This window comes from Heptranchias perlo, chromosome 3, assembly GCF_035084215.1.
Source record: "Heptranchias perlo isolate sHepPer1 chromosome 3, sHepPer1.hap1, whole genome shotgun sequence".
Lineage (NCBI taxonomy): Eukaryota > Metazoa > Chordata > Chondrichthyes > Hexanchiformes > Hexanchidae > Heptranchias > Heptranchias perlo.
This window is the reverse complement of record NC_090327.1, coordinates 20,544,350-20,571,637: the sequence shown is the minus strand read 5'-3', so window position 1 is coordinate 20,571,637 and position 27,288 is coordinate 20,544,350. Positions and strand designations below refer to the sequence as shown.

Sequence of the window (27,288 nt, the reverse complement as noted above, 5' to 3'; positions counted from 1 at the left end):
GCACTGGTAAAGCCACTTCTAGAGTACTGGTTGTTGTACTGCAGCAAGGATATCCGGATCTTGGAACCAGTGCAGACAAGAGCAACTAAATTTCTACCTTAAGATTAACTTCATGCACTGATTTTGTCAGCTTCATGAAGTTTGTTTGTGACTTGTCAGGTGTCACTTCCTCCCCTTTATGAAATGGGGTCTTTTGTGTTTAACTGTTGCTGTATAAGACAAGTTTAAAAAATATTGTTTAAAAATCTGAGTGACTTCAAAATTGTTCTGTTATAATTCAGGTTCTTTTCCAACACCTTTTTGTGTCAGCAACAAAATGTTGTTTCTGTAGGCAAACCTCTATGATCTGTAACTTGCATGCCTTGAAGTGGGGGTGGGGGGGGGGTAGTGTGATACAGAATAAACAGTTACACTTTTACTGAAATATTTTGTACCACAGGCTGCCCACAGTGAACTCCTGCACTTCCTGAAAGTTGAAACACACCGTGCTGTCGGGTCTTATCATTCAGGCGAAACTATTCAAATTTATTTACATCCTATTTAGTTAGACAGAAGCAAAAAGTATCCAGCATAATAATCAGCAATACAAATCTTTAATTTACCCACTACTTTAAGCTGTTTCAAATAAGAAAATATCTGAAATTGTAATCCTTTGTCGAATAATTTAACAACCGTTTGAAGATCTTAAAATGGATGTACTTTTGTTCCATGTAGTTCGTGTCATTACAGTGATGAGGAAATTATCAATTGAAACAAGGGAAAACTGTTAAATTCCCAGCTATTATGCCACTTCTCTATCTCCAATGCATGATATCACACACACAAGAGGAGCCCTTTCCCACTTGTCAAGCAATTGTTTTTTCATGAATTTCACATTTCAGGTTGAAGGGTATGAATGACTATTTTCTGACGTTGATGGATTTAGTGTTTGCTTTTGACACCTGATGTGCATTTCAAATAGTTTGGTTCTGAGAAAAAGCCTTTATTGACCATTATGCATCAATAAGCTTTGTGTACATCGAACATTTCAAAGAAGAGTAATCCTCATTCAATTAATATGTAATAACTTTTCTCAGAACACTAGCTGGCTAGACAGCACGTACAGGAATGTATATCTTCCTAGCAAATATTTGTGTGTTACTTTAATTCATTTCCCACCATGCAGATACAACTGAATTCCAGAAAGCAGCTATCTTCATTTTAAATTCACTGCGTTGGCCCATCGAAAATTTCATCTGAAAAAGGTATAATAGAGATTTTACAGTTTGAAGTGAGACTAGGCTTTGCTTGTGCCACAACTGTATCTGGAATTTTTAATAAAATTTGCTTTTTTTTGCTGTTTAAAGTGAGATGCATGGCATAAAGTTTATACACCTTTTCTTTGAATGGATAATTTATTTAAGATAGTCATAAGTTAACTTTCTGTAGCAATTAACCAATTACAGTATGTTGGAAAATTGGTGACTATGATCTCTGAATTTTATGTCTTAGAACAAGTATTGTGAAGATATTTTTCACTAATAACATTTTTAGAAGTTGGTAATGTCTTTGAAATGTAGACAGGTAACAAATAAATATTATTCCTTGCCTTGTAAAATGTATTTCTGTTTGAAATTTTCGATGGGATTTCAAAAGTAAACCCATTTTGACAGATCCAATCAAAGAGAAACATTCATAGTCCTGAGATGTGTTGCTTGCAGATTGGCATATTGGTTATGCTTGGTATTTTCTCAGATTGAAGATAGTTTTTGCCTATAGCTTCTTTGATCCTGTTTGGCTGTTGTTCCCTTTACATGGTTCAGTTTGTGTTTTCCTTTGTGAATATGTTGAATATGTTGAAGAATGATGTTTAATTTTTATACTTTTGATGAACAGTTTGAATTTCCATAATATGAGCAGAAATTTGATGTTTCAACTAGAGGACTTTCTGCACTAGTGCATCTGTTATCAAGTTATCAAGTTCATGTTCATAAAATGACAGGTATTCAAGATGGACAAAGTAGAAGTTTGAATCACCTAAGATGTGATCGAGATGGAAGAAGCATGGGGGAAACAAATTTTTCGTGGACTATGTAAAGTGATTTTTGCACAGAGAATGTTTTGTCAAAAAATTTACTTTTAAATGTCAAGCATCAGGGGATATGAAAATGAACAGGTAACCCAGGGAGAAATAATGAGGTGAGCCTGTGTTCTGTTTGCATTTCAGAAGCAAAAAAGGAAGCTAACTGCTGCCAGTGACACTACTGACAGTTTAGTTTGCACAGCACTGAGAGCTGTGCCAGATGGCAGTATTCTGATTAAACAAGAAGACAGACAGCCAATTTACACTTCCAAATCTTCTCTACCTCAATAGTTGCCCAATTTTTTATGGTTAATTCTGATAGTGGTATTTAAATAAAAGTTTTGATTTTTTTTTAAACCAGATTTTGCAGCAATATCATTTGTCTCCTTCAGTAAGATAAGATTTGGAAAGCCATATTATGTCTTCTGAGAAGTAGAATTAAATCTGTAGAAGAAAGATAACTCTGATCAAGTTAATTTTTTATCTCAGTTGCATAATAGTCTGCACCATCAACTTCAAATATTTCCAGAATAAAGTTGAATCAAGACTATCTTATTGGGCATTTGTCAAAAAAATAGATCCAGACCATTTCCAGTCCTGAATGAGGAAATATGACATTACTTCACACAACTGTGGCTCTCAGCAGTCCCTTCTGCTTCACTTGATGATAGGCAATGTTTGGAGCAGAGGGTCGGTGCCTAACCTTGGAAACGCAGGAGGGATTGTGGCCCTAGCCAGGAACCTAGATACTGTGTTGTTAAACTTTTTAATAAATTGATTGGAAGATTTTTCTAGTGAACACAATGACATGATATTGTGGAATTTTTCTGCATTTGAGGCTGATGATTGTCATTGTCACCAGATCACATGATAAAGTTCAGGTGAAGAATCTCTTTTGGGCCATTTTGATCTCAATTTTTCAGAATACCAACCCAGTATGAAACAATGCTATTGCAAGACTGCACCTTCCGAATGCCGGAGGGTGGAAAGTGGAGTGTTAGCTCGAAAAAAGACACTTGCAGGGTCACGTGCCTATCTGAAAATTTTGAACTTTTAAGTTAGCAAATAGTTGGTAGTAAATCATGATATTAGCAATTCTACCCATATTATCACTAGTTAAAAGGAAAACAAAGTATGTAAGAAGTTCTTCCTGTTTTGAAGTATTTGCTCCATTTTAAAATATAAAGATTATGTTTTGACATTTTAATAGAAAGTTAGCTTTTATTGACCTGGAAGTCTGTAACTCCAGCCTATTGCAAATTCTCACATTTGGCTGTCTGACCAACTAGAAACCACAAAGTAGTATACTGCTGAGATGCACTCATCGGTACCATCACTGGAACGGCCCAGAAGAAAGGGAAATGTGGCTCTATACCAATGGGAAAAAATGATGGTTTTACTGTTCAATAGATTTTCTTCAAAAATGATGCAAAATTTACACAGTTTCCTCAGATTTTCCTTTCAACTGTTGGTGATGATTGTAGAATTGCTAATATGATTTATGGCCAACTATTTAATAAAATAGTTCAAAATTTAATGAGTAGATTCCTGCAACTGACTATTGTTTCCACCCAATTTACTCACTTTTCCTTCCTCCTTTTGTGAAAGCAGTGCTTATCAATTGGGACTTTTCTGCAACCACTGGCACCTGGTTCAAGTGATTGTTGTGAGACAGAAAATGCTGGAAATACTCAACAAGTCAAGTAGCATTTGTGAAGAAAGAAACAGAGTTAACGTTTCAGGTCGATGACCATTCGTCAGAATGTTAACTCTGTTTCTTTCTTCACATATGCTGCTTGACTTGTTGAGTATTTTCTGTTTTTTATTTCAGATTTCCAGCATCCGAAGTATTTTGCTTTTGATTGTTGAGATCTGGCTAATGGTTGGCTGTTTGATGGGCAAAGTCATCACAGCCCACTCTGATCCTGTTTCTGCCTGATGTCCACCAACGTATACTTCCCAGAAAGAATCACTGGGTGGCATTTAAGAGCAGGATCCCTGGCTGAGTTTTAGCTTTTTTTCCCTCTTTTTCTTAGCTTAGGGATTAGATAAGGTGAATCGAGAAAAGCTATTTCCACAGGAGAGTATCAATTGAAGATCATTACCAGAAAACTGAAGGCAGAAATGACGCAAAGGATGAATAGAACATAAAATGACTAACCAGAAATAGTACTGGAAGTAGAATCCATGAGAACTTTTAAACTATAAGTGGATAAACATTTGAAAAGGAAAAAAATTACAACACTATGGGGAAGGGTTTTCGGAGACAGGGGAAATGGCTGAATGACCTAATGTGCTGTAAAATTGTATGATGTTAGGGCTACTGGTGTTAATTGTAGTGCACCAACTGCTGACATGGCTGAACTTAGCTAACAGTCAAGAGTGAGAATTGAATCTGAAACCTTCTGGTGTGGCTTAGTGCTGCAGTGAGTTGTGCCTCTACCCACTAGGCCAGCGGGGAAACATTTTTAACCTATGCTGGAAGAGTTGCCAATCTATTTGGCAACAACTACTTGCATTTTTATATCCTAATTTATAGTGCAGAAAAATATCCCACGCATTTTACTGAGGAAGAGAAGGCCGAGTACCAACCCTTTGTGGGGGAGTTGGTGATCTAAGAATTGTTGGAAGTGTTGGCTTTTAATGGAGAAGAAAAGAAGTCAAGAGACCAACAGTTTTTAGGAACTTCCAGAGAGTAGGCCTGAGATGGCTGATATCTCAGCCATCATTGGTGGAATGGAAGGGCTGGTGGATGACAGAAGATCACAGTCAAAGCATTGGAGAGCAGGAGGAGATTTAAGACTGGTGCAGATTGCATTGTTGGACGAAGCCTCCGAGGAATTTGTGAATATGTGGATTTGAAATTGGGGAGTGGAAGTTGGGAGTCAGCAAGGAGGGTATCACAGAAACAGAGTCTGGAGCTGATAGAGATGTGGAAGAGGTTTTCAGTGGGTGTGGAACTAAGCGGTCTTGGATTTGGGTAAGATATGGGGTTTGATGTTCAGTTCTAGGTCAGACAAGACACCAAGTTGTGCATACTGATTCAGTCTGTGTGAGCAGTCAGGATGGAGTCAGTGGTAAGGGAGTAAAGTTTTTTGACAGTACCCAGAAAATATGGCTTTGGTCCATTGGAGGAAATTCTGGCTCATCTGTGACGGTGGGCAGTCTGATGGCACAGGTAGTCAAACGAAGGGCAAGAGGTTAAGGTGAGTGTAGCCTGCATATCTGTGTCAGCCTTTACTTCATTGTCCCAATGGATGTCACAGACATCCAGATGTTTACATATTGATGTAGGGAATATAAATGTTTCCATAGGAATGCCCATTATAAATGTTTATGTGGAGTTTTTCTATTGAGATAGGTTGATGTGTATGATAAGTGCACATTCACTTGGTATTTTATTTTGAAAATCTAATTTGATCTCATGTTCTTTAAATTGCATTTGAACTTTACAACAACTGAATATCATAGAATTTTGTAAAATCACAGATATCCCTGAAGGATATCTGAGGATCAATTCATTACCTGGCCTTGAGAGTACCTGAAGACAACATTGAGAATTCCACACTCAAAATATGAGAGTTGGCAGATGTGGTTAAGAATGACACTGTGCATATAAATAGCATCAATGATGGACATAGGATATTTCATCCATTAAGGATATAAATCTATCCTGCATCTGGTAGTTGTATCCTTTAAAAGCTGTGCCGTAATCATAAAAGGAAACTTCTGGTATTAACTTGCTGCTTGGGGTTTTCTGTTGGTATTTTTATTGGACATTGTGCAAAATTGCACTTCCTGTCTTTGTCTAATTGCTCCATTTTAAGTTTGAAAATGGCCTCATCCATGTGATGACAGTGTTGTGTAACAAACTATAAGGGAGTACAGGACTGGAAAAGAATGCAGTCCATCTGGCACGTCTGGAAAAACTGGAAGAAAAAGAAAAACTCTGCGTTGTGTAGGTATTGTATAGTGGTATAAACGGCGAAATGACCTGAAAGAAAATCAATTCTAACTGATTTCATGACTGCAAGCTGAGGTGAAAGACTGCAGACTCCTCTTCTTTAACTATACTATCGCCACCCCCAACCCCCACCATGCTGTTTTCCCTTATTCTTGGAGGGAGCAGTTTATCTCCCTTGTATACTTTGTGTGTGTGAAATTGGTATATAGATTTTCAAGATTCATATATCAATAAAAATTCTGAAGGTGAGAGTCCGGTTAATTTGTTAGTTTTTTGCTTTATTGGTTTGAACTCATTTTCTTGAAGTTGCATTTTGCTGGAGAAAAAAGTTATACTTGAGAGTTGAGTGGAGGAATTTTGCTATGTCCAAGTGGATCAATCTGAGGATATTTAGGAAGAGGATGATTTTAGTTGTGTCTAGCTTGAGTTCACTGGATACATTCCTCACTGAACTGCATTTGTACAAAGATGTCAGCCTTGGCTCATTGTTAGAGGATGTATTTAAATTATGATTAGATGGTCTATCTTCCTCAAAATCAATAAGGTTCTTGAAATGTTTAGGTGATGCTTTCATACATTTATGAAGTATATTAACTAGTGCTGTGGGGGAGGGTTTAAACGAATTTGGCAGGGGGATAGGCATCAGGGTGAAACATTAGAGAGGAGAAACAAGGTGCACAGAGGACTGGGAGCGACAAATAGCACTAGAGTAAAGAATAGTTCAGAAATAGGAGGGATCAGATGGGGGCAAATGCAAGGCAGCCTAAGAAGGGTTTGGAGTGCATATGCGCAAATGTACGTAGCGTGGTAAATAAGGTTGGTGATCTGCAGGCACGTGCCACCTCATGGGACTATGATAATAGCGAGGAGGATAGCCTCAGTCTGCAGGACGATATAGATGGGATGGTCAGATGGGCGGAACAGTGGCAAATGGAATTTAACCCGGAAAAGTGCGAGGTGATGCACTTTGGAGGGAATACACAATGAATGGGAGGACCCTAGGCAAGACAGAGGGTCAGAGGGATCTTGGTGTGCAAGTTCACAGATCCCTGAAGGCGGCGGAACAGGTAGATAAGGTGGTAAAGAAGGCATATGGGATACTTGCCTTTATTAGCCGAGGCATAGAATATAAGAGCAAGGAGGTTATGATGGAGCTGTATAAAACACTGGTTAGGCCACAGCTGGAGTACTGTGTGCAGTTCTGGTCGCCACACTACAGGAAGGATGTGATCGCTTTGGAGAGGGTGCAGAGGAGATTCACCAGGATGTTACCAGGGCTGGAGCGCTTCAGCTATGAAGAGAGACTGGGAAGATTGGGTTTGTTTTCCTTGGAGCAGAGGAGGCTGAGGGGGGACATGATTGAGGTGTACAAAATTATGAGGGGCACAGATAGGATGGATACTAAGGAGCTTTTTCCCTTCGTTGAGGGTTCTATAACAAGGGGGCATAGATTCAAGGTAAAAGGCGGGAGGTTTAGAGGGGATTTGAGAAAGAACTTTTTCACCCAGAGGGTGGTTGGAGTCTGGAACTCACTGCCTGAAAGGGTTGTGGAGGCAGGAACCCTCACAACATTCAAGAAGCATTTGGATGAGCACTTGAAATGCCATAGCATACAAGGCTACGGACCAAATGCTGGAATATGGGATTAGAGTAGACAGGGCTTGATGGCCGGCGCGGACACGATGGGCCGAAGGGCCTCTATCCGTGCTGTATAACTCTGACTCTATAAAGTGGTAATATCAGAGGCTTGGCTCAAAGAAGGGGAGGATTGGGAACTTAATATTCCTGGCTACAAGGAAAGATAGGGAAGAAAAGAAAGGATAGGGTGGCGGTATTGATCAAAGAAACTGTTACAGCACTGGAAAGGGGTGACGTAGTTGAGGAGTCAAGGACAGAATCTATTTGGTTAGAATTAAGGAACAGTAAAGGAGATATTATGCTATTGGGTGCATAAGGAGATATTGGGTGCATAAGGAGATATTATGCATAGGCCACCAAATAGTGGGAAGGAAATAGAGGAGCAAATTTGCAGTTAAATTACAGAAAGATGCAGGAACTATATAGCAGTGATAATTGGGGACTTCAAGTATCCTAATATAAATATTCACCTCCTGCTCCCTGGACCCTATTCCCACCAAACTGCTGACTACCCAACTTCTCTTCCTGGCCCCTATGTTAGCTGATATTAACGGTTCCCTCTCAGGTACTGTCCCCTTCCCCATCAAATCTGCTGTCATCAACTCCTCCTGAAAAAACCCACCCTTGACCCCTCTGTCCTTGCAAACTACTGCCCCAAATCCGACCTCCTTCTCCTCAACTCCTTGAAGTGTTGCCGCCTGCCAAATCTATGCCCACCTTTTCTGCAACTGCATGATTGAATCCCTCCAACCAGGTTTTCGCCCCTGCCACAGTACTGAATGGGCCCTTATCAAAGTCACAAATGACTTCCATGTGACTGTGACCTTAGCAAACTATCCCTCATCATCCTTCTCGTCCTGTCTGCATCCTTTGACATGGTTAATCACACCATCCTCTTCCAACATCTCTCCTCCGTTGTCCAGCTGGGTGGGACCATGCTCATCTTGTTCCATTCTTATCTATCTAGCCATAGCCAGGGAATCAACCTACAATGCCTTCTCTTGCTTCCGCACCATTACCTCTGGAGTCCCCCAAGGTTCTATCCTCGCCCCCTACTTATTTCTACCTACATGCTGCCCATCGGCAACATCATCCGAAAACACGTCCTGTTCCACATATACGCAGAAAACACCCATCTCTACCTCAACACTACCTCCCTCGATCCCTTCACTGTCTCTGATTTGTCATACTGCTTGTCCGACATCCAGTACTGGATGAGCAAAAATTTCCTCCAACTAAATATTGGGAAGACCGAAGCCATTGTTTTTGGTCCCCGCCACAAACTCCGTTCCCGAGCCACTGACTCCATTTCTCTCCCTGGCCACTGTCTGAGGCTGAACCAGACCGTTGGCAACCTTGGTGTCCTATTTGACCCTGAAATGAGCTTCCGACTCAAGATCCACTCCATCATCACGTCTGCCTACTTCCACCTCCAATACATCGCCCGTCTCCACCCTTGCCTCAGCTCTTCTGCTGCTGAAACTCTCATTCATATCTTTAATACCTCTAGACTTGACTATTCCAATGCTCTCCTGGCATCCGTCCTCCATAAACTTGAACTCATCCAAAACGCTGCTGCCCATATCCTAACTTGCATCAACTCCCATCCACTCATCAGCCTTGTGCTTGCTGACCTTCATTGGTCCGGGAAAGCCTCGATTTAAAAATTCTTATCCTTGTTTTCAAATCCCTCCATGGTCTCACCCTTCCCTATCTCTGCAACCTCCTCCAGCTCTACAACCCTCGGAGATCTCTGCGTTTCTCCAAATCTTACCTCTTGCGATTTTAATCCAGAAGTTTCATGGCCACCATTACTGATACTAGTTTTTATTTATTTATTTGTTTAATTGAATTTAAATTCCCCAGCTGCTGTGGTGGGATTTGACTCATGACTCTGGAATATTAGTCCAGGATTACTAGTCCAGTAACATAACCACTTTGCTACCATACCTGTATATGCACTTTCAAAAGGCATTTGATAAAGTGCCACATAATAGAATTGTTAGCAAAATTAAAACCCATGGGATTAAAGGGACAGTGGCAGTGTGGATACAAAATTGGCTATGGGACAGAAAGCTGAGTGTAGTGGTGACTGGTTGTTTTTCAGACTGGAGGGAAGTATACAGTGGTCCCCAGGGGTCGGTATTAGTTCCACTACTCTTTTTAATATATATTAATGACCTGGACTTGGGTATAGAGGGTATAATTTCAAAGTTTGCAGATGACACTGTTTAGTACATTTTTGATTTTCGTGAGGAGGATTGTAACAGACTTCAGGAGGGCATAGACTGGTGAAATGGGTAGACACATGACAGATGAAATTTAACAAAGTGTGAGGTGATGCATTTTGGTAGGAAGAATGAGGAGAGGCAATATAAATTAAAAGGGCGGTGCAGGAACAGAGAAACCTGGGGGTGTATGTACACAAATCTTTGAAGGTGGCAGGACAAGTTGAGAAGGCTGTTTATTAAAAAAAAAAGCATGCAGGATCTATAAATAGAGGCAGAGAGAACAAATGCAAGGAAGTTATGCTAAACCTTTATAATACACTAGTTGGGTCTCAGCTGGAGTATTGTGTTCAGTTCTGGGCACCACACTTGAGGAAGAATGTCAAGACCTTCGAGAGGGTGCAGAAGAAAGTTACTGGAATGGTACCGGGGCTGAGGGACTTCAGTTATGTGGAGAGACTGGAGAAGCTGGGGTTGTACTCTTCAGAGCAGAGAAGGTTGACAGGAGATTTGACAGGTGTTCAAGATCATGAACGGTCTTGATAGAGTAAACAAGAAACTCTTTCCAGTGGCAGAAGGGTCAGTAACTGGAGGACACAGATTTAAGGTGATTGGAAAAAGAACCAGAGGCGACATGAGTAAACAATTTTTAGAGTGGTGGAAGCAAATTTCAAAAGGGAATTGGATTAATACTTGAAGGGAAAAAATTTACAGGGCTATGGGGAAAGAGCAGGGGAGTGGGACTAATTGGAGAGCTCTTTCCCGAGCTGGCACAGGCACAATGGGTCGAATATTCTTCTGTGCTGTATCATTCTATGATTCTATGTAGTACATGCATTGGTACTTAAGCATACACAATCATAATATACTTACAGTCATAGATGATGATTTTGGGAGTCAATGCGTTACATTTCTGAGCTCAGTATTGAGATTGATCGAACCTTCGAATCTAAATCTTCATTACATTTCACCACTTTTTATACCATTCCCTTACCCTTACTACATGACCAAAAATTAGAAACAACTCCTTGTAAGAAGCAACTAATAAGAACCAATACATTATTAATAACACAGTTTATAAGCAGATTTCCTCTCGAATGAGCTCTTTTTCCATTGAGCTCAAGAGATCAGTGTACCTCCCTGTTTCGGTATCTTATCGCACATTTGTCTCGTTACCTACAATTGCTATTCCATCAAGTGAAACTTTCAGTTATAGGTATGAATTTGAATCTGTATGATTCACGACCCCACCACCCAGGTTTTAAACTCCAATTAAAAAATAATGTTTTACACAGTTATTCTGTTCTTGCAATTGTCTCAGTGCTACAGTTCTCACAAACTTGGGACTGGCAAGTCTCCAAGTAACCTAACTGTCAGTGCTGCAAGGGTCAGTTCTCAGTTCAAAAGTTCAGAGGTTGCCATTATAGAATTGCTATGTGGCTGTACACAGGAACATAATTGCAAGATGAAAAAAGACCACGGTCCATTTAGTTCGTCTTCTACCATCCTGGTAGTCGAATGATACAATAATAATGGAGTTGTTTAATCATGGCAGACAATCACTACCAATTAGTCTACAACAGACCCAGACATGAGGCGAGGAAAACTTCAGTGATGGAAAGCTTTGGTTAACCATAGGTTCAAAGTCACCCGTTCCTCCCAAGCATGTTGCACTTACTATATGCCATGTATCCCTAAATATTATTTTCTGAAAGAAATCTATTTAATTTGCATTTGAATGAATTAATACTATCTGCTTTCACCATCCACATATTGACCACTCGCTCACTGAAAAAATGTTTCTGTACTATTATAAGAATTACAATTTAAGGATCATACTTATCCACTTAACGAATGATGATTAAATATTAACACCACTACAATTTTAAAAATTCTAATTCAAAAGCAGACTTCTGCTGTTACTCTGATTAACCTTTTCTTTACATCAGTGGTTGCACTCTCACTGCTGGAGTGGGGCTTCAATCCATGACCTTACTCGAGATATGAGCACATTGACACTATCAGTGCAATACTGAGGAAGTGCTGCACTGTCGGAGGCACTGCCTTTCAGATGGGATGTTAAACCAAGGCCCCATCTGCCTTCACAGGTGAACATAAAAGATCCCATGGCACCAATCGAGGAAGAGCAGTAGAGTTCTCTGTGTATCCTGGCCGATATTTATCCTTCAGCCAACACTACTGAAACAGTTATCTGGTCATTTATCTCATTTGTGGGTCTTTGATGTCCGCATATTGGATGCTGCTTTTACCTATATTACAACAACGACTACATTTCAAAAGTACTTCATTGGCTGTAAAGTACTTTAGGATGAGGACGTAAAAGGCGCTATGTAAATGCACATTCTTTTTTTTACTCGTTCATTCTCTTTTTCTTTTTATTTAAAAAAAAAGTCACCGCCATACATAAATCAAAAAACTTGACGCAAGTATTGTACGCTTTTGAGTGGTGGTCTTTCTTTCTGCAGAACTTTGGTTAGAACAATGCACTGTAAATAATGCTTTTATCAGTGATTGGAAATGGAATATGCAGATATGTGACTGAACATTAGTTCTATAGTTTGAATAGAATATTAGAGCACAGAAACAGACAGAGCTGTCAGATCTGCCAGCGTTTTTCTCTGAGCCACATCTGCTCGCTCCCCATAACTTTTAACATTCCTCTTTTTTAACCAACAATTCTAATCCACCTCAAAAGAAATTATGGTCTGAGCTTCAACAATTGCTCGCAGCTGAGGATTGCACAATCCAACTACCTCCCCTTCAATTCTTTATTAGTAGTTCTGCAATTTCTGTTTTGTGTGTTATAAAGAAGTCCTACAATGCTGCAGGCACAAATAAAAAGCACACGTGATAAAAGTTTACATTCCGTGTTTTCTTTCTTGCAGAACTTTCCAGTACAAATCATCCAACAGGTGAGTGTGCATTATTTTATCTTTTCATACAAGTTTTAGATTCAATGTTGTCACTGGAATTTCTGTAAAACTTATTGATGCATGTGCTATTTAACACGTGGGTGAAGTACTGTTGGAGGTAATGGTGGGAACAATTTGAGGTGATGAATTAAGACCATCACTCATGAAGCATATTGGCAGAACACTAAATTGTAAGCAATGGTTCAATACTTTCTGTATATTGGTACTGTTGCTTAGGGACAGCACCCACTCTGTTCTATGTTTTCATTATGATCCAGAGTAGTTGGGAACTTCACATCCTTGAACTTGGACTTGTATATTGTCATCTATCTATATATAATATTTTTATTTTTTTAAACAAAAACTGCACCTGGCATGGATTTTGTATCCATCATGCTTGTCTGTCACGCTTCTCTATTGCAGATTAATGTCTGTGTCACACTTGGAGGGGGAGGGAAGAGAGTAGCAAGTAGTTTGGAATGTACAGAGAAACTATGAAAAGGAAATACTGAGTCTGAAATTCTGACTTTACCAATTGCATGTTTTTTTAAAAAAAGGCAAAGCTTCTGACCTTCGGCCTGAAGAGTAGATAAACACAATGAACTTACCCAGTATTTACTTAACAGAAACATATTTCTGAACTCCATCGATAGTTGACTGAATTGATGAAGCACTTCAGTTGTGTACAAGTGCACATTCAAGGAACAGTCTCATTCTCTGCCAGGAGGAGACATGTGTTCTGTAAGTCTAGACTTATGAATGTTTGTAAACAATGTACAAATGTAAGAAGAGTTGTAACAAAAATCGTATATTTTCATCTAATATTGGCTAGATGATGTCCCTTAAAATCCAATCATAATACATAGGGTTGACTTTTCATTGTTCCATGCTGGGTAAGCTTTGCGTTGCATGGGGATTTCCTCAGGATCCCCAGAAGTGACTGTAGGTTTGTGCCTACAGTAGGTGTAAACATTCAATCAGATGGTAATGAGGTGGGAATAATGTTGTGACACGTCCCACCTCATTTTCCTCTACATGTGCAGGAGAGGGGGTGGGGGGGAGGACCCCTAATTGGAGGGGTGACCTGAAGAAATTGGTGGTAGGCTGTGGCACCCACCCCGTGCTCAAATTGGAGGATCTGAGAAAGGCAAGCAGCTTAAAGAGCTTAAGAAGTTAAGTATCTTTTTTTGCAAGAATAGTAAAAGGATCTTGGGACTGTAGGTTTTGTGGCTGCTGTTTTTGGACAACAACCAAAATTGCATAGAATTACATAGAATGTACAGCACAGAAACAGGCCATTCGGCCCAACATGTCTATGCCGGTGTTTATGCTTCACACGAGCCTCCTCCCACCCTTCTTCATCTAACCCCATCAACATATCCTTCTATTCCTTTCTCCCTCATGTGTTTATCTCGCTTTCCCTTAAATGCATCTATGCTAGTTGCTTGAACGACACATTGTGGTAGCAAGTTTCACATTCTAATCACTCTCTGGATAAAGAAGTTTCTCCTGAATTCCCTATTGGATTTATTAGTGACTATCTTATATTTACAGCCCCTCGTCCTGGTCTCCCCCGCAAGTAGAAACATCTTCTCTATGTCTACCCTATCAAACCCTTTCATAATCTTAAAGACCTCTATCAGGTCACCCATCAGTCTTCTATTTTCTAGAGAAAAGAGCCCCAGCCTGTTCAATATTTCATGGTAGGTATAACCTCTCAGTTCTGGTATCATCCTAGTAAATCTATTTTGCACCTTCCCCAGTATAATATGGAGACCAGACTGTTCACAAGTGTGGTCTAACCAAGGTTTTATACTAGCTTAACATAACTTCTCTGCTTTCCAATTCTATCCCTCCAGAAATGAACCCCAGTACTTTGTTTGCTATTTTTATGGCCTTATTAACCTGCATCGCTACTTTTAGTGATTTGTGTATCTGTACTCCCAGATTCCTCTCCTCCTTTGCCCCGTTTAGACTCTTATTTTCCAAGGAGCATGTGACCTCGTTATTTTTCCTACCAAAATGTACCATTTCACTTATCTATATTGAAATTCATTTGTCAATTACATGTCCATCCTGCAAGTTTATTAATGTCTTCCTGTATTTTGTTGCAGTCCTCCTCAGTATTAACAATTTGATCTCATCTGCAAGTTTGGAAATTGTACTTCCAATCCCCAAATCCAAAATGTTTATGTAAATGGTGAACAGTGGATCCAGCACCGATCCTTGTGGAACACCACTTCCCACCTTTTGCCAGTCTGAGTAACTACCTTTAATCCCTACTCTCTTCTGTTTTGTAGCCAGCTTGCTATCCATTCGGCTACTTGTCCCCTAACTTTTTTATTTGTTCATGGGATGTGGGCGTCTCTGGCAAGGCCAACTCAACATGCTCTGACCGTAATCAAGTGTCTACTGTACTGTACCTTATTGAACGCATTTTGAAAATCCAAATATTACATCTACTGCATTAACCCTGTGTCTACCCTTTCTGTTACTTCAAAGAATTCAGTAAGGTTGGTCAAACATGACGGTCCCTTTTGAAATCCGTGCTAACTATTCTGTGTTATATTTTTGGTTTCTAAATGTTTTTCTGTTAAATGTTTGAGTAAGAATTCCATTATCTCTCCTACCGCCGATGTTAAGCTAATTGGTCTGTCGTTCTCTGGACTTGTTCTATCTCCCTTTTTAAATACAGGAACCACGTTAGCTGTCTGCCAGTCCTCTGGCACTATTCCCTTTTCTAATGAATTTTTTAATATATATGTAATGGTGCCTCTGCTGTCTCTTCCCTATCTTCTTTTAATATGCCCGGATGCAATCCGTCCGGACCTAGGGTTTTATCATCTCTAAGTTTGAATAGTTTATCAATTATCTCCCTCCTTTCTATTTAAAATATCTTTATCTTTTTGATTTCTTCTTCTAATGTCATGCTCACCATGTTAGTCTCCCTGGTAAATACTGAGGCAAAGTAATTATTTAATATTGCTTCTATTTCTCTGTCATTACCTGTAAGTTCATTGTGTGTATCCCTTAGAGGTCCCATCCCTATCCTGATTTTTCTTTTGTTCTGTGTGTCTGTAGAATACTTTACTATTTCTTTTTATATTCCTTGATAATTTAATTTCTAGTTTGTCTTTGCTTTCCTAATTGGTTTTTTAAAACTTCATTCCTAACCTTTTTCTGAGCATACACTAAGTACATAGACAACAAAGGAGAGGATGACAACAAACCTACCACGTGGCACTTTATCAAACGCCTTTTGAAAGTCCATATACACCACATCAACTGCATTGCCCTCATCTACCCTCTCTGTTAGCTCAACAAAAAACTCTGTCAGATTAGTTAAACACGATTTGCCTTTAACAGATCCGTGCTGGCTTTCCCTAATCAACCCACACTCACCCAAGTGACTGTTAATTCTGTCTCAGAGTATCATTTCATTTCAATGGAATGAGGGAAAATGAAATGGAAAAATTATCATTACACAGTGTGGAGCGCCATCGGTTGTGCGACCTCATCAAAGGATTTGGAAAAGGAAGAAAATAAAACTCAAAGACAAAATCATTATTAGAAATAAAACAGCATGTCGGGAAAAGGAATCAGACTGAATTAAAATGACTAGATAATATAATTGCTGACACCTCAATATTTAACTAATTCTAGCTTTTATAATTTTGTGAAGAATGTAATTATAATAAAAGATAAGTATAGATGATGAGTGTGTTGTGGAGAATTGAGATTTGAAGGGAAAAAGTGAAGAAAAAGCATGTCAATTATAATTTTGTAGAAATGTTAATCTTATGATATTTAGCTAATATATAAGGGAAATTGTATGGTTGTACTTTGTGAAAGCTGCATCCATCTTCCCATTATAATAAAATAGAAAAGCAGTACTTGATATAATTAATGAACTTGGAACAAATTGCAGTTTTATTGAATATCATTTCATTATGGAAGGCATTGCTTCAAAATGCTGCTTAACAATTCTTTTACAATTTATTGGAAAAACTTGCACAAAGATGCCACAGCGCTTCATTTTTTTTTTGAGGTATTAATTGTCATGTGACATCGGGCTATGAGGCAGGTGAGATCTGCTAAATAATTTGAGATGAATATAAGTGTGCAGAAAAAATGGGATGTCTACTTGCTCATGATTAATTGGGGGAAATGCTATGTCTCAGCTGTATTTATTGCAACAGACTGAGGGGTTACAGTCCTTCTGGAGCAAGTGAGAATAATGTGTGTGTTTATATCTATATATCTGTATATCTATATATTATCTATCTCTATATATCTATTTATATATTATCTATATCTCTAGATATCTCTCTCTCTCTCTCTCTCTCTCTCTCTCGCTCGATATCTCTATCTTTATCTGATATATTTATATATCTATCGATCGATAGATATATAAATATATAGTCATATGGCAGTGGCATGATTTTTTTTTGCAGTCTGAAGTTGTGACCCAGTTGTTTGGTATAGTCATTTTGAAATGCTCCTTGGCAGTGATGTCAGCAGACTGATCCAGCTGAGAAAATGACCCAACTTGAGCGTTTCCATACCAATGAGAAAACTGATGCTTTTACCAAAACATCAAAGAAATTCCAGACATGTATGTAATTTTCTTCTATAAAGAGGTAGAATATTAAAAACATAATATTCCCATAGAATTTCCTTCCTCAATCCTAGTGGATAAAATGCAAACATCAATTATTGAAGATGATCAGAAATCTTGACTCTAGCAAGGTACTGGCATGGAAGCAATGGGCTGAAATGTATCCTCCTATGCTGTAAACCTTTAAGGTACCTGTGTGGTATGCAAGTTATTGAAATTGCAGTATAAAGACTGGTAAAGGAGCTCATTCACACTGGTGCTTTGGAGAAATATTAATGCATTGGGGCAATAAAAAGGTTACATTATTTGGATGAGTGTGCTAAAAGAGCAAATGCCTTATCACTTCAGACAAGATAATTAAATGGAGGATGCACTATCTTGAAGCCAGCCTCTGTAGCATAACAATTATCTAATGGAATAAATAAATGGAAGTTCATAAAGGATGTAAACTTCACATGAGCAGTGATGAAGTCATCATTTTGCAGGATGAAGTATATGATACAGAAGAAATTCAAGGTTTATTAATATATTTAATAGCCTTGCTGTTCTTTGTTGAGGGAAAACTCCGTTTGCACTGCATGGAATACCAGAGAGGAAACTGACAGCGAGTAGTACTTGAATAGTGGTATGTAGCTTGGATACTTTAACTAAACAAACTTGATTTAAAATATAAAGAGTAGTTTTATACACCTTTCATTGTACATTAGTGATAGAGTGCAGGCAGAAATTTACAAATCAAATGAGATAGCAAATACAGGAGAAGGAAATGTGGCATAAGCCTAGTCATGTCCTCTAGTGGCATATACAGAAACTTAAACTTCTGAAATTACTTTTTTGACTCTTCTGGAGGGATAATGGGAGAGAAGTAGTGGGCTGAAGGGTGGTGGGGGTGTTGCTGTTTTATGGTTGCTTCACTTTCTTTTAGTGTTCTTTCATTGTCACTTGATGGCCAAGGGATTTATGTTTCAGAGATCAAAGATGAGGAATTCTTCAGATTTTTTATTTTCTTAACAGTAAAACTTCCTTGTTAGCTGTCTATAGCTGCTTTTATAAGAAAGAAGAAACTTATCCATATCATGTTTTTAGGGTATCCCAAAGCGCTTCATGTTCAATAAACTACTTTTGCAATCCGGTCTCTGTTGTAGGCAAATGTGACATACAATTAGTACACAGCAAGGTCTCAAACAGTAAAGAAGATGAATGAAGAGTTAAAAACAGAAAATGCTACAAATAAATAACAGATCATTCAGCATTTGTCAAGAGAGAAGCAGGTTATGACATGATCTTTCCTTGGAATTGAAGACTGAAAGAAGAATAAGCATATTAGTAATGTTGCAAAAAATTGAGAGAGAAAAGGGGAGGAGGGAATGAACAGCTATGACAATTACAGTGAAGGTTATAACCTCAAAATTGGTTGATAGAAAACTGTTAAATGATATAAAAGATAATCAGTGAAGTAATGGAGACACAATAATGAGGAGTAAACAAGGAACAATAGAAAGATGCCGGGGGTGAGGGTTGGGGGGAAGGAACAAAAGCAGCCTGCAAATGCATTGGATCTGAAATTAAAACAGCAAATGCTGGCAAAACACTGTGGGACTGCTAATCTTAAGAAAAAAAGCACAGGTCAACACAATGCGTGCAGCCCCACCCCCACTGTGTTCTGATGAGTCTCCATCAGAAATGTCAACCCATTTTCTCTATACCTGGACACTAACAGACCCACCCCGCATCACAAATACTCATGGCTGGTAAGAAATTAGAGTATATAGCTAAGATTGCCAAAATCAGTATTTAGAATAGAGGGCAGCTGAGCACCCCTTTTTTTTTAAAAGTGAGTCTCCTGGACAGTGAATCAAAAGCAGACTACTGGAAACGGTCAGCAGGATCTATGGAGAGAACAGACTAATTGGTGTTTCAGGTGTGAACCCTTTGTCAAAACTGGATGATATTGCAGATGAAAGAAAGAACGAATATAGTCCAGTGTGAACCCTTTGTCAAAACCTGAATGAACTTGCATTTATATAGCGCCTTTCATGACTTCAGGATGTCCCAAAGCACTTCACAGCCATGGAAATATTTTTGAAGTGCAGTCACTGTGGCAATGTAGGGAACTATTGTAATGTAACAAATAGCATTTAAAACAGACCAATGGAGGTGATCCAAATAAAATGGGCAAACTTGATACCATGTTGGAGAGGAGCAGAACTTCTTCAAAGTTGGCATTCTGGGGATGCTGCTGGCTTTGTCAGGTTCACAGATTGGAAGCTGGTGGGTCTAGTGCCATATAAAGCCCAATATAAATGCAGCTGATGATGTAAATGCCCTTTCTCATTCATTTACAGACAATCTTATGGAGAATGAACAAATGATAGAGCTACTAAATTAGGACTTGAAGTTTTCACAGAAATTTGCAATTGTGGGAATGAAAGGGTACAAGGACGAAGTGGAGCAATGCAGTAGGATACCTATGGATAAAGAATTATTGCTGAGAAAATTGACGGAACTCAAAATAGTAAAGGCACTTGTTGTAGGAAGTAGCAGAGGCTCCAGCCACAATCTTTCAAACATGCTTGAATATGGAATTTGTATTATAGGGCTGGTGGGTTACCAATGCAACACCTATTGTATGTATCGATTTTCAAAACTTGATTGATAAGGTGCTGTGTTGGACGATTGTTGATAAAATTAAGTGCATGGTATAAGGGAATATGGCAACACCAATAGCAAACTGGCTAAAGGATAGAAAACAGTAGTGATGAATGGATTTTTTTTTGACTGGAGGGATGCAAATAGTGTGTTCCCCAAGAGCCATTGTTAGGAACATTGTTCATAATATATGTAAATAGTTTGGACTCTGGTATGAGGGACGCTATCAACATTTTCAGCTGACACAGAAATGGGAGAGTGGTTTCTTGTGAGGAGGACCGTAAATGACTTAAGGAGGGCATGGACTGGTTAGTGGATTGGGTAGATAGATGGGCTCCTTGGTGTTATAAGTAGGGGCATAGAGTACAAAAGCAAAGAGGCAATGTTAAACCTATACAAATCATTGCTTCGGGTGGAATTAGAATATTGTGATAAGTTTTGGGTGCCCTACCTTTGGAAAGATGTCAGTGATATGGAGGGAGCACAGAAGGTTTAATAAGATGTTATCAGAGATGAGAGGCTTTAATTATATGGGATATGAGAGAAATATGGGCACTTTTTACTGGAACAAAGGTTAACGAGATGAGATGATAAGCGTTCAAAATTCTGAAAGTTTATTATCCGGTAAATTGGGTAAAAATAAGCCAGTAGGAAAACGACATGTGCTTACTGAATAAAATACTAGTTAGGCCACAGTTAGACTACTGCGTACAGTTCTGGTCACTGGAAAGATGTGATTGCACTAGAGAGGGTACAGAGGAGATTTACGAGGATGTTGCCAGGACTGGAGAATTTTAGCTATGAGGACAGATTGGATAGGCTGGGGTTGTTTTCTTTGGAACAAAGGAGGCTGAGGGGAGATTTAATTGAGGTATATAAAATTATGAGGGGCCTGGATAGGTAGACAGGAAGGACCTATTTCCCTAAGCAGAGAGGTCAATAACCAGGGGCATAGATTTAAAGTAATTGGTAGAAGGATTAGAGGGGAGCCGAGGAAAAATTTTTTCACCCAGAGGATGGTCGGGATCTGGAACTCACTGCCTGAAAGGGTGGTAGAAGCAGAAAGCCTCATTGCATTCAAAAGGTGCTTGGATGCGCATTTGAAGTACCGTAACCTACAAGGCTACTGACCATAAGCTGGAAAGTGGAATTAGGCTGGATTGCTCTTCTTCGGCCGGCACAGACACGATGGGCCGTGTGGCGGCCTCCTGTGCTGTAAATTTCTGATTCTATGATTTAAGATCGCTACCAAAAGTACAAAGGGAGAGGTTATGACAACTTTTTAACGCTGTAAAAATAAACGTTTGGACATGGAATGCCGTACCAGAATCTGTAATAGCTTTTAAAGGGGAAATTGATAAATATTTGAAAAGGGAAAATTAAAAAGCTAAGCGGCAGGAAGGGCAGGGAAATGTGACGAAAGGGATAGCTGTGTCAGAGCACAGGTGCAACACACAAAATGGCCTCGTTTTGTGCTGTAAAATTGTATGATTCTGTAAATAGTAACAGCAAACAAATTACAGTTGTGTCGAGATTACAAGACTAAGCTCCATAGGCTTCTGCCACTGCTGTTTAGAACCAGTCATTAGACACCTCAGGAGGACTGTCTTCAGCTGCTTATTTAGGTCAGATTTTGTGAACCAGCTCCCAGTGTTTACACAACTAGCCCAGTCCCTTTATCCCAGTGGCAGATTTGTAGCCTCTCAAAAAAAAAAACTGGGCTTATGATTCTGTCCCTGGGATAGAAAGTAGTTAAATTTAGCACATAAAAGCTGGGAAGTGGCACAGAGACAGTGGTCTTCCATAATCCAATCTGAACAAGTGCCAGTATAAAAGTGGCTTTTGACCTTGATTCAACCCTCTGTATTTTTTTCCCAAACACTTTTTCCCTCTCACCTTGCAAATGAAGAGATATCTATCTTTTCCTTGCTAGCTTCCAGCAGTAACATGGCTCTATAGAGTAAGGCAGCAAACCTGTGGTTCACCACTATGTGCGCTAATACCATGTTCCAGCAACTAAAAAAATCTATCGAGAGTTTTGGGTGTTGTTAGTCTTACCAGTCTAAGAGTTAAATGCATACCCGAAGCCTCTCTTCAGTTTTGATAACACTGTAAAGTTCAAAATTATAACTGTATTGGATATTTTGAATTTCTGATATCATGAACATTACACCCTGAAAACTTCATAACGTTATTAAATATTTAGGGGTAGAGTTTTTGCTTTGGGCGCAATTGTCAATAGGGCGCAAATTGCCCACGAGCATTGCGCTGGCTGGGTTACAGTTTGAGCTTCCACTAAAGTGAATTAACATAATCACATATGTAGAATCTTCCATGAATCAGCACAATCTGGCAGCTTAATAGAGCGTAATCGTTTAATTTTTTTCTGTGCAATAAAAAATATTCATTGTTGTATTGATGCATTTAAGAGTGATAACTTGGTGCAGTTTTATTAATACAGTTGAAAATGGGTTTATCACATTTTTAATAATGTGCAGTCCTCTACCTGTAAGTAACCTGATTTTAAATCACTGAAAATGATGTCAACCATTTACTACTTTCATTGGTGTACACTAGTCAGTTTCTGAGTAAATTAAATATTTTCTAATATGTAAAAATGTTTAAAACGTGCCTGCTAGTGTCTATGCACCGAAGAAAACTAGCTTAATTTGAAGACCCCTCTCAAACGGCGACAGATGGGCGCAATCGGCGGAAACTTGCCACCCTGGTTATTTAGATCTAGGGTGTGGACGGTTTTGTGGGCCAGCTTACATTAAATGTACGCCCAGCATACATTGAAATTCCTTGACCTATTGCTCTGATAAAACCAGCGCAATCTAGCGCTGGTCTACCCCTTGGTCTCAGAGGGCTGTGCATTTTAATGCTGAATCGTCTATAGATAAACAGCGAACACATCTTACCGTTAAAAATCAAAATTTATTTTATAAACGACATGAATCCATTAATAGATGGTTGTCACATTTATTGTCTCTACCCTGCAAGGAAGGAAAGAAAATTGGGCGAGCAACCAGGGACCATGGGCACGATTTTAATATGGCGGTGGGGGGGGGGTGATCAATGGATGTGCGGCAAACGCGAATAATAAATACTTATTATTCCCCACTTGATCGTGGCTTAATTGGTGGCCATTAATCTTATTTCCTGGCTTGCCATCCTAAAGTTGCGCAGTGGGCGGACTGTGCACCTGCATGACAGGCTGTCAGTTGCAGCGTCTAGATTTTAAGGACCATTGCTCCAATGGATTTTGCTGGAGCAAGGAGCAAAAAGACACAATGGAGCAGCATAGGGGCAAGACTGCGACAAGATTCAGTGAGGCCTCACTTGAGGTGCTGCTGGCCGGGGTGAGGAGGAGGAGGAGGAGGAGGAGGAGAAGAGAACTATTATACCTGGCCAACAGGAGGAAGCGCCCTGCCTCTGCCACCAAGAAGGCCTGGCTCGAGGTAGCAGAGCACGTCACCAGCAGGTGCAACATATCCCGCACTTGGGCCCAGTGCAGGAAGCGTTTCAATGACCTAACTAGGTCAGCAAAAGTGAGTACACGTACTGATTCTCCTGCATTCCGTGTTGTACATCACCCACTTGCCCCCCCCAGCCCCCAATTCTCTGCTCTGCCAAAACTACTCCATCACATCACTCCTCACACCCACTTAAAGCTCATCCTCACCGTACCTTAATTTCCTGAGCACTTCCTCACCACTCCATTTGTGACCCCACCACTATCACTCACCCCAATCCTGATCCAATGTGATGTCTCTGTTTGATACTCACCCTCTGATGCACCTCTTTTATGGTCAGCCTCAATGCATTCATCGGCTTACCACTTCACCCTCACTCACACTCACATGTCTGTACTTTCTCCCCTCCTAGAAGAGAGCACAAAATGCACGCGAGAGGGCGAGGACTGGAGGGAGGCCAAAACAAATAGTGGTCCTCACACAGGCGGAGGAGGAGTCCCTGGAGATTAGCCGCACCCTTGAGTGCCTGTCCACTGGGGACACACAACATGAATTGATGTTAACAATGCTTGGCATGTTGAGCACCTCATTATGCTCATTGCAACATGACACATCTGTGATGATGCTTAATATTCTGTTGTCTTACAGGCCCTTCAACGACCACAGTGACGGGAGAGGCGTTTCCTCAGAGGAGCTCCCGGCCTCATAGGGCGCGCACCGTCACATCTTAGTGAGCCATCCACCAGCGCAGATACTCTCACTTCGGTGGGTCCTGGTAGTCAGTTAGTTGGGCTGGCACCTGGTGAGTCACCACACACAAGTGAGCTCGAGCAGACACTGGTGGCAGGGGCAGCTTGGAGAATCCGCAGTCGGTGGGCGCACTCCTCTCCAGGCTCTGCTCAGCCTGATGCACATGCTGAACCCTGGGGGCCATCCTTTAAAAGGAGGATGATCGAGATACAGCAGCACGTTTGCGAGGTACTGAAACAGGTGCCACGCACACTCTCCACAATAGAACAGAGGATGGAAGAGTCCAACTCTTGCATTAGTGGAATGGTGGTACAGGTACGTGAGGGAATCTCTGAGGTAGACAGTTCCTCATGTCCTTGTGAAAAGCCGATTTTCATTGTCCCCAACACACCTGGACTCTTGTTTTAAAATTGAGCCCCATGAGTTCAGATCTCAGCATGGCAAGTTTTGAAACTGAATTCAATAAATCACGAATATCCTTCAGGGAAGGAAACATCCCACACCTATCCGGTCTGGCTGTACACATGGTTAACTCTTAATGCCCTCTGAAGTATCCTCACAGTCCACTCAGTTGTAAAAGTAATGACTACTATGGCTCGAGGAGTGTCTGCAATCGCCTTTGAGTAACCAGCAATGAATAATTCATAAAGTCTTGTCAGCATCACCGACATTCTGAGAACAAAGTTTTAAAAATTGTCTGGAAGTCACTTGAGGCCTCCTAATAACTTGATTAAGATTGCCATTGGCAGAAGCCTGGGATCAAATTGTCACTTAGTTTTGTTGAATGGGGAATGGCCTGTTGTACCAAGAGTTATAAGTTGGTGAAGAAATACAAAATACATTTGGAAATAAACAGTTGTGTAGTGACATTGTGAACAGGAGCATCAACAGTCAGTGGTGCAGAATGAGGTTGCAGATTCTATTCCTTAAGCAACCTGGTTCTGACCTGAGCTGTACTGTAGAGTATATCACTGAGCAAAGGAGATGAGAGAAGTTATGTCCTCACTGCAGAATTGTTGCATGCCTTACTACTCACTCCATAGTGGCTAGCCTAAGAGAACATTGCCATAGTCCGTGAGCTGCCTGCTCAGCCTCTTGACCGCAGATGCACATGACGCAAAAGCGCTTACACATGGAGTGTAGGGTTAATAATCCTGAGAGTACATGTCCTTAATTGGAGCATAAATACCCATAGATAGAAAATGATCACTTTGAAGGGAATGTGATCTGGATCTTCAAAATGCTGAAAGGTATGAATAATATATTAACAAGCTAGTTATTTAACTCGTAATAGCAGAACAAGATGACTTTAGAAAACTGGCAAATCTTGAGTGGGACTCAAGATTTACGAGAAAGACATAGTTTTCTGGATTTTAAATGTTTTATAAAGTATCAGTCTAAATATTTGGTTCAGAAAGATGATGAAGATTATGAGTAAATATGGACATAGATGATCGAATACTGTGTTGATCATATGATACCAATCTTATTGGGATCATAGGAATTTTATCTGCAGAGTGCAATTTGTCAAGTTTGAAATATGCAGGTTGATACTTGACTTTTTTGCTGGATTGCCTTCAGAACTTAGATGTTTTAAAAGCTTTAAGTTTACTGTAACCCACCGCCCGTAGGAGATTCCCTCAAAATTGTTAACCCTATATTCCACTTGTAAGCGCTTTTGCGTTAATATGCCTAAGGTTACAGTAAACTTGTTTCATAAGGACTGGTTGGGCCAAATGGGCTGTTTCTGTGTTACAACATCTATGTATTTTTATGTACTTCATATTTAAGAAGAACCAAATTGATGAGAGATATGATTATTTGAAAAATTAGTGTGTTTTTATAAATAATAGTATATAACATTTGTTGTCAATAATATAAAAACTACTGCAGTAATCAACTTTAAAGGTAACATGACTCTGGTGTGTATATATATATATGTATATATATATTTCCTGCAGTTAATATGCTCACTCTCGCTCTCTGCCTGCCTCTCGCTCTCCGCCTGCCCCTCTCGGCTCGCCCCCCCCCCGGCTCACCCTCGCCCCAAGCGCCCCCCCCCAAGCCATTGCAGTAAAATTTTGTTGATCTGAAAGTTCTCAGCTCTGAGGATATTTGGATTTAAGAAACAGTCAACATTTCAAGTTTTGTTCATATAAATTTTTTATTGATTGCCAGCTGTAATTTTTCGAAAGTGCAAATTTTTGTTGAGTAATTCTGCCCCAAAGACAGTCAATATTAAGGTCGAGGTAAGCACTCGATAAGGTGAATAATATTTGTGGGAAAAATAACTGATGCGAAATTGCAAGTTTGACACAGAAGTTGGAGATAGTTGAGCAAAAAGACATTGTTTTGTAGGCGCTACGTGGCCTCCTAAGGACCCAAAATGGTGTCCGGAATGCACATGCGCCGGATGGCATCTTGGTAAAGGCATTTGCGCATGCGCAGACGGTGAACACCGGTAGCACATAAAGTAAGGAGAATATGCGTTAGATCAGTGTACAACGCTGATTTCAAGGGATAGATACGATTTTGGAATTCAACGTTCCAGCCATTGGGAGTCATGGTGAACGCTATCACTGTGTCACTTGCTTCTTCGTACCCTGACGACTGGTGGAATAGCGGTATTGGTGAAACGTGCCAACTGGTTGCTTGCTTTCTTGGTACCAGGAGGCATGGCTGAGAGGCACAAGGGGGAAATTGGGGGAATAAATCGTAGAAAATATTTATTTGTGTTTTTCTTGTTTTAAACTGAAACTAGTAATTAAGAAAAGATGATCATTTATTAAATTGGCTCTCTACAATATTTTTGGTGAAAGCAGATACTGGGAACATTCCATTCTAAATGTTGGTGGTTGAAATAAGAAAGTTAAGAAAAAGCTTTGGAGAGGGCGTAATGTAGCATAATTATTAAAGAAATAATAACTGAAATTCTCCCAGATCTTTAGCTGAAAATTAGCTCCTGAGATG

The 27,288-nt window shown here is 39.8% G+C and overlaps 1 protein-coding gene across 5 annotated transcripts in view; it reads left to right on the top strand.

The window, feature by feature from the left end:
• Positions 1 to 27,288, top strand: part of LOC137310916 (focal adhesion kinase 1) — a 585,674-nt gene that overhangs the window by 105,329 nt on the left and 453,057 nt on the right. For 2 of the 5 annotated variants that reach the window (XM_067978455.1, XM_067978456.1), the window contains one exon: positions 12,799 to 12,825. The exons of 1 other annotated variant lie outside the window; for it this stretch is intronic. The gene's annotated coding sequence lies outside the window, so the exon portion shown is untranslated. Of the gene's footprint in view, positions 1 to 1,165; positions 1,245 to 12,798; positions 12,826 to 13,477; positions 13,567 to 27,288 lie in introns of those variants that run through there. 2 more of the 5 variants (XM_067978457.1, XM_067978462.1) reach the window with 2 other exon arrangements.